We start from the raw sequence: 8,832 nt of genomic DNA, 5'->3' as shown, positions 1-8,832 counted from the left end.
TAGATTATCATATGGTTGGTAAATTCATCTGAAATGACAAGAGAGAAAGAGAGAGAGAGAGAGAGAGAAAGAAAGGGAGAGAAGTGCTTTAGGTTCCAGGAAACAATCCCTCACTGGAGATGAATCTCTCCACCCTAAATCCATTTTATTATGCAGGCGATAGTTTTATCCTAATGGAAAAACCATTAGGATAAATATTATGCAAATAAAGTGCCCCATTTCTTTCAACTCTGTTCGCGGCCTAAGGGTTTGATAATGAGACTCCAAGTTTTCACAGAATGACAATTAGCCCAGTAAATCTAAAGGATAGTCTTCTGAGGCAGGCGTCCGGTGAGCTTCCCACATTTCTCTCTCTCTCTCTCTCTTTTCTCAGATTTCAAGCCTTAAGAGAAAAAAAACTAAACAAAACAAAGAACACTGCTAAGGCAGCAAAACCACAAAAAAAATGATTCATGATGTTCTGAGGCAAAAAAGACCATCTTTCGTGAGCATTGTAGCTCATTTCCAGACTATTCTTTGCTCTGCTGCCCATGCCGCTGTCCATTGCAAGGTGACTAAAGAGGTGCATCCTGTTAGTTGAACTGCTACATGAGAGGCCAAATCCCATTTGACCTGTAAAGCAGCAGACCCCCGGTGTTCTGTTCTCTTTACTCCATTGCTATTACAGTACTCACCTTTATTATAACAATGTTGATTTCCATTTACATGCACTTGAATCCTTCCTTTCACCTTGAGCGGTTTATGAACTGATAGGACAGGAAGTCCAGTATTCTTCAGTGGTGCAATTGAATATGTGCATATTTCAGTTGGCACTTGTATTGTAAAGAGAAGAAAGCGTGTTAGAAAAAAAGAGTGAAAGTGAGAAAAGCATACAATTACTGTAGATGAAGGAGTCTGCATACATCATTGTAAAAAAAATTGTGCACTGCATACGTATTGTACTGACTGATCCAAGCCATGAGGAAAGGTTTTATGCTGGATTCAGTATTAGCAATCACTCTTAAATAATTCCGATGTCTGAGAGCTTATAATAATTCTTGGCATTGATTTCCATGGCAGCTTTGCATCTCGGCTTAATGTTTTTTAGGGAATAACAATTAATTTACTGGACTGATTGATGTCGGGGAAAACTAATTTTTGCCTGTAGAAAAAGAAGCATGGCTGCCACCTTAAAGAGTAACCTACATTTTACAGCAAGGGGTAATCTAATTAGCAAACTGAGAATTTATTGAGAAAATAAATCCTCTCATGTTCAGCTTTTCAACCATGCTGTGTGTGCAATTGAGGATCCCCAAGCATCGCTGAAGCTATACATGAGTAACTTGATGAATAAATAAAGTCAACAATACATTCTGAGATATAAAAGTAAATAATACACATCTGTGTTGAGGACTTGACCAAACTGAATGAACAATTAGGTCAGTGTTGAAGCCCACACGCATCGGCATAACGCTATCTGCACCGTAGAATACAAACTAGATTCAAATGCAGTTGAGACCATTTAAAGACCATTTAAAAAGTGCACTCACTGCACATTATGCACATAAAAAAAACCCAGAGAGGACAAAACTCATCAGTGCTGATAGATACACAGATTCAGGCAAATAGAGAGATATGCAAATCAGTGTTTATGCACAGAGTAGGTCTACAGCCGAATGACGTCTTTGACCTAGAAAAGTGTCACTTTCCCTCCTATAGTCATTAGGGACTCACTCCACAGCCCATTATGAAGCCCTGCAATACGCACATTAATCTTTCTTGTTGCCAATTTATCTTTACTAAACCCTATTGACAAGGAGCCTCTCTGTTATGGGATCAGATCTGGAGCCTGGGAAATGTGGAAATGTAAATCAAATACAATTTCATCCATTGTGCCATTTTCAGATTGAGTAAATGGATCTATACATTTCTATTCTGATTTTTTTTTTTAAAGAATGAATCTGTATTCAGTCAGCCAAAGGATGAGCTTTCATACATCCATTGAAAATGCTACATACCTTATTATTATTTTTATGATTTACTAGGGCACACACATTTTGTGAAAAACCAACCAAGGAAACATGTTGAAGAGTGACCGCCAAGTCAGTGAAGAAGCAGGTTGTTAGCATAAAGCAAAGTATTACATTTTCCAAAAACAAAAAGGATTATTGCAAAGAAATATAATGCAAACCAAAAAAATAAACAAAAATCTGGAGAAAGTTAAAGGTACACTATGCAAGATTCTCACCATATATCCTTTACAAAGCCAATTTGATGGTAAACAAACTTGTAATAGGCAAATCGTTCACATAGCATAGCTATACAGCATAGATGTACAGTAGCGAGTCCCGAAAACCAGCCATGCAACTTCAAGAACGGCGGCCCGACAAATCTCACAAGAATCATGAGATATTGCCCTGTCAGTAGATATAGCTCTTTGGAGATGTTGTTAATCCTTCACCTCCACAACAAAACCATTTTCATTGGGTACAGGGGGAATATGTCACAAGAAGTTTGCTATTTACAGCAGCAGAGTACAATATAAATATATTGCAACTCTAGAGGAAGCTCTACAGTCGCCAAAAATACCTAAACTTGCATAGTGTACCTTTAAAAACAGATGGTTAGCACTATTTTATGCCGCCTAGCGACAGACATTAATTGTAAACAAAAAAAGAGCTATACAGACACATCAACATTTCACTGTCTCTGTCACCTATCTCAGGACAGATAATGTAGTTTGAATGCATTTTACATCCACTCATGCGACCATTCCTATTGTTCAGAGGTTCCTAGAGTTGAAGTCCTGTATTTGTGAATGTTTCCAACATTACACTACCCTGGAAATCCAGAGTTCTCGCGAGAGCACAATGGAATTGTCTCTGCGAGACACTCTGGCAATGAGCAATGATGCACGTTACTTTTACCCCGATATCCCGGGGAACCAGCTAAACTGATGAAGACAGCGCTGCAACGTTGGAGGACAGTACACATTGGTCGTAGTGTTATCCGATTGCGTCGAAGTCCGAAATCATTCTGAGTAAACATGGTCTACTGTCCAATTGCGTGCAGTGAGATTTTTAAATGCATGCTTGTTGCCGCCCCTCGAGTTGGGCCATTACATTGTTCGTGGCCAGACCCTTAATCTTTCTAGATTACCAGGGTCTGGATTTTCCAGGCTAATATTACACTTGCTTATGCAGAAATATTGTCCAAATGGTTTATTGTGCCTAATACTGTGTAGAGAGTGGTAGGTGTGCTCCTCACCCTTGCCCTTAAGAAGTTAGTTCACAGAAGCTTTAAAAACACGTGAACTGAAAATGTTATCCCAAGGATTCATTAGCAAGGAGAACAAAAGTAAGTTTATGATGACCTTGAGTGTCTCAGATGCTGTGACCAAGTTAAATCAATCATTGCCCCACAGATTCAGGTAGTCACTCACACCTGAGTCTTACTTATTGCGCCATGCACTTGAAACCTTGCTTCAGTCGAGGGACTTGCGCTGTGCGGCGCCAAGAAAACAACCCAAAGAGCGGAGTGTCAGCCTGTTTGATGGAAGAAAACAGCCGTCTGATATGATTTCATCTCCCTTTGATCACAGGCGCATTCTGCTTCTAGGAGACAGAAGGTATCTCAGAGAAAACACCTCAAGAACAATAGGCTAGTCACACGTAACCCAGAGGCAATGAGCTTCAAGGAAAGAAGAGATGGGTGTAAACAAAAAAGAAAAGAAAGAAAGAAAAGGGTGAAAAAAAGGAAAGGCATCAGTGAAAATTACACCTCACACAAAAGCACCGCTTCAAAATCAGGCCTCAAAAACACATGCAGCAAACAAACCATGAAATGTGAAATTACACTTACGTTTTATTTTGCTGTACGTTGCAATCAGTGCTTTTAATCATTCACTGAAGTCTAGAACTGAGTGTTGAGCAGGGGCTCCATTTGTGGCCCAACCTCAACTCCACTGGTGGATGGGAGGGGAGTTATTGTGTTGATAATTTGTAGCATAGTATAATTAGATAAACTGAGCACTGAAACAACCCCACACTCCACTCATGGGGGATATTGCATAAAGTAGCTGTTATGTTCTGCAATACTGTTATATTACTTCACCACTAGGCTGAGGTGTGCATGTATTTATGTACAAATGAGAGAAGAAGAACACATTAAGATGGTGGCTACATGTGTACCTATACTGCTATCAGTCCTTGGTAAATAAATATATTTATAGTACTTGTCCTTATTGAAGACACTACAACACCACAGTAGTGTGTTAAAGAAGAGGAAGACCATCATGGTAGAAATGTGATACTTTTGCTATAGCTATAAAACTGACAATACTTTTTTTTACCACAGACTTTTGTGACATAGAAGTTCTTTACTTACTTTGGTCCAAGCACATTTCTGTACTCTGGTCTAACTCCCCACATTCACAGTTACAAGTTGAGATTTAGGTCAGTGAAAGGTCACATCTTGAAATATAAAACATAATAAAGACATCCATAAGTTATGACAAGCAGAGCACCTCCAAACAGACATCTGCATGAAAGGCACTGCAGACATGAGCCCACTGACAGAGATTCATTTTCAAAAAAAAATATTTTGTGTGCCTTATTATGCTTTCCATACATTTCCATAGAAAAGAGAACACAACCATGTCACAAAAACTCATCTCTCGCATCACTGCATTGATTTGTCCAAAAAAGAAAAACAACAATATTGGATGGGAAATAGTTATTTTCTGACAATGAGAATATGTAACAAAAGTAGTTCCCTCTTAGAACACGGACAAAAAGATTTCATTTACATTGAGCAAGATGTCATACCTTCATAAGTGGATATGTACAACAGTGATTTTTTATTATTTCTACTGGGTCTACACACTGCTCACCTCTTTATGTAGATTCCTAATACTTTTCATTCATGCACCAAGTGGCAAAATCCAGTGCTGAAAAACTGACAGTTGTACTATTGGAGAATTTGTATTACTATCCCAGCAGTTTAAATTATATTAAACCTTAAAGTTATGTATAGACTATGAATTAGCTGAGGGTTAGATGAAGACTGGATACTCAGGTGGATACTGAAGAAGGATACTCAGGTTTGAAACAGGATAAAGTGTTGTGAACAAAAATGGTGGACCAAACGCATCACTTACATCTGTAGAGTGTGTTCCGTGAGGAAATTTAATTTGTTGGGCTGCTAAGTGGCCTCATGGAACCTCCAGTGCGCCACACACAGGGGTCAGTTTAGCCTGCGCTGGGCCATCCTCGGGTGAGGGTGTGTTGTGATAAAAGGCAGAGACACCCAATGAGGCCGGGGTGCACAACTGATGTGTTGTATTGGAGGCACCAGGCGGTCATCCCCTAATCCAACCCCATGCAAGAGGACATCAACAACAGCGTTTGTGCTGATGTATCAAGGGATTATAACGTCTAGTCCTAGTAAGCATACTGTTTGGCTCTTTCTCGCTTAGATTTCTAAATGGTTTTGTAACAAACAATAGCATGCAATTTGCAAGTTGTCTATCAGTCATCTACAGTATGAAACGTTAGCAGGTTAGATGACCTAGCAATGGAGACAACTGGAGCTACTTTGATCTTAAATCCCAGTCTTCAGAAAACCTTTGAGTAAGGTCACAGCGGGTTTGTTCACTCTCTTTATATAGTTTACGGTCTGGAAGTTGGGATGGCAGCAGCCATAAAGGCCGGCATCCATTGACAATGACTGGGTGGTGAGTCATGAAATGCATCTAATGTTCTGACAGTTCCATTCAGTGTTATCAAAACTGTGTAAATTGGCACTAATTTAACCCTCCTGTTGTATTCGTTTTATGTTCTATAGTTTTGTGTTACCGGTCAAAAATGACCACTGCATTATGACTTGTTATAAATCCATAGCAACACATATATTATCATCTAATGCTGTGATACCTTTGTATCAACTTAAGTTCTATTAGACTTTACCAGTTTTGAACTTCCATTTGCTAATTATGGCCTGCAGCCCTCACTGACCTGAGCACATGCAAGTCAGAAAGGGGAAGATTCTATTGGGGAAAGGTTCCAGTGGGGGCTGCATAAAACCAAAGAGGGGGAGTGAGGGTGTGTGTGTTTGTGAGTAAATGTACAGAAGCACAGATACAGTCCATCTGATCAATAGGTATGTGCCTGGACTCAATTTTATACACACCATTTTCTCACCCATTCATTTCTAGTAGCTGGTCATTTTTGATGCCCTGTATTAACAAAGCCATGGAGCTTCATGATAATCATAATAAATGAGCAACATTTTTGAGAGAAAAAAATGTAATTCGGTCAAATTTGACCGCATACACAACAGGAGAGTTAAGGCAAAATAATGACATAAACACATATTCAGTGTAATTTTAATTAACAATATCTGTATGGATATTATTATGCCATTACTATAAATCATATTTTTTTTTATCAGCCAAGCATGTACTAGATTAGCTATAGCATTAGTTTTATTTTACAAATGCCAATGGCTGCTAAGGACAGAAAATTCATGTTCTTGACCCACAGTGTTACACACACACAAATTGTAAATAAACTCTAGATTATGTTGCACCAACTAATGTGGATTTAGTTATGTAACTAAAGGAGGCGATTTGGTAATCGACTTTGTGTCTCTTGCCTTCCCTTGCACCATCCTTTTGATCTCGTCCTTCATATCCCTTATATTTTAAATGAGCTATCTAAAAATGATGAAACAGAAATGGAATTTTCTGGATCTCTGTATGTAGGCCTGATCCATCTGAGGGTTAGTTGTGGTCTGATCACTAAAGGAGATGTGTTAACGCTCTCTCTCACACACACACAGATCATGAGGTGTGTAAACGACCCCCTTCACTCAGTTACTAAGAAATCTTTAGAGGGCAGACCCCATAAAATGTCATCCCTGCGGTTGGCAACATGCCTTCTGAAGATCTGATTAACCGATTAAGTGGAAGGACCCTGTCATGTGAAAGGAACAGACCAGTGTTCATCACTTTTCTCACAAATGGACGAAAGGTGAAGAAAGATATCCACATGATTCTCTCACACAGCCACATTAAAAAAAGCACATGTATGGTCACTACCACTACTATGAGACAAGTAAGATTGCTTGGGTTTTTTGCTCTGACTTCTATGAGAGAATTACACAAGATAGATAGATGTTTTTCGAAATATACTCATACATATATCACTTAAAAATGACTACTAAAGAAAACTACGATATATAGTCAAGGGCTTGCCAGTAAATGCATCGAAGCCTGAAGAATTTGTGGTATTTGTTGGGGACCGCATCAAGGTTTTTTTTTGTTATGTTGCCAGTCGGATCATAAACGGCCACAGCAACTAAGAGGAATGATTAAGGAATTTGTTGGTATTTATTGGTGCTCGCATGAAGGGCTTGTGTTTTGTCTGGTTATGTTGCTGATCGGATCATAACCGGCCACAGCAATGAAGAGGATTGACTGAAGAATCTGTTGATATTTGTTGCTGCCTGCATCAAGGGATTGCATTTTGTTAGGGTTTCATTACAGTTATGTTGCAAGCCATGGTAATCATTCCTGACACACTTTACTTTTAAATCAAAACTATTTCCTAATCAAACCAGTATACTAATAGTATTGCCTGAGGAAATGTGTTGGCAGTGACTTGGCAGTGATTCAAAGCTTGACTCAAGGGCCCCTATCTCGGCGATCTTAAACGCATGGTCACTGGTGAATAACTTAGGGGGTTTGTCCAGTCCACATTGGGGGTGGTTTTGTTATCAAACGTTATCAAACGTTGGCCACCTGCTGCAAAAAGGCGGTTCTTATGTCATGGGTGAGCATGGGTGAGTTCCTTTCAACCATTGAAAATGACATCTGTTATTCCCTTCAACAACAAGCAGCACAACTTCAAACAGCGCATTGGTATTTTGATAGTCAGCGGCACATTTGAAGGAATCTGCTTCCACGCGAGACCGCATAGAACAGGTATTCCACTAAACCATGCTTTACTAAAACCTAGCAGAGTACAGCCTACCTACACACATCTGCACTCGTCTATTATTTAAACTCATTGGTAAAGTGAAACTAACTCCACCATGGTGTCATAGTCAACAACAAAACAGTTATACACAATTAATTACTTTCACTATTGACTGTCAATGGGTTACCATTGAAAACATCAACAGAAAGCCTGAAAAAAGCAACACTACCCCAATAATGTTCAAATGACTGGATAAAAAACCTAAGGACATTTATCCTGCAGAGGAGTTGTTGCTTACATCTCGTCTTCAGCTGTGCTTCATACAGTATGCGCCTTTCGTCTATACTGTAGACCAGGTTTTTCTTGCTTTTTAGATAGTGTAAGATAGCGATTTTTAGATAATGTGTCAGACCACACCTTAGATCGTTAATTGCCACACCCCTGAGCGCATTGTTCAATAAAAGAGAAACACATGGCAAGTGTAAGATAGGAATACACTTTGCATTGTGATAACAATATGCATTGTGATAGCAATACGATTTGCACTTAGTCTTAGATCGGTAAGATAGGGCCCAAGGACTCAGACTCATAAACACACAATCCGAGAATAACTGGTCAAGGGACTAGGTGAGCTGAATTCATCCTTAATAAGCTGTTTATTGTTTTCTTTTCCCTGCATAGTTTTGATCAGGCACTTTGTCAATTACCAAGGTTACCATTGTTGTTTTATATTTGTGTCAGCAATTTGAGGCTATCTAGCTTTCGTAAACTGCTGAAGCTTCATTGTCCATATTCCCGTGAATGCTATGAAACATAAATCTGCAGTGTTGAATGGGAATGGTTTCCCTGTGAAAGATGCACACAGTGGTCTCTC

Source organism: Alosa pseudoharengus, unplaced genomic scaffold (genome assembly GCF_046254945.1).
Source record: "Alosa pseudoharengus isolate Yale_2024_CS ecotype anadromous, Long Island Sound unplaced genomic scaffold, YU_APseudo_1.1 YU_APseudo_1.1_scf_12, whole genome shotgun sequence".
NCBI lineage: Eukaryota > Metazoa > Chordata > Actinopteri > Clupeiformes > Clupeidae > Alosa > Alosa pseudoharengus.
The sequence above is the reverse complement of the archived record's forward strand: the minus strand, read 5'-3'. Positions refer to the sequence as shown.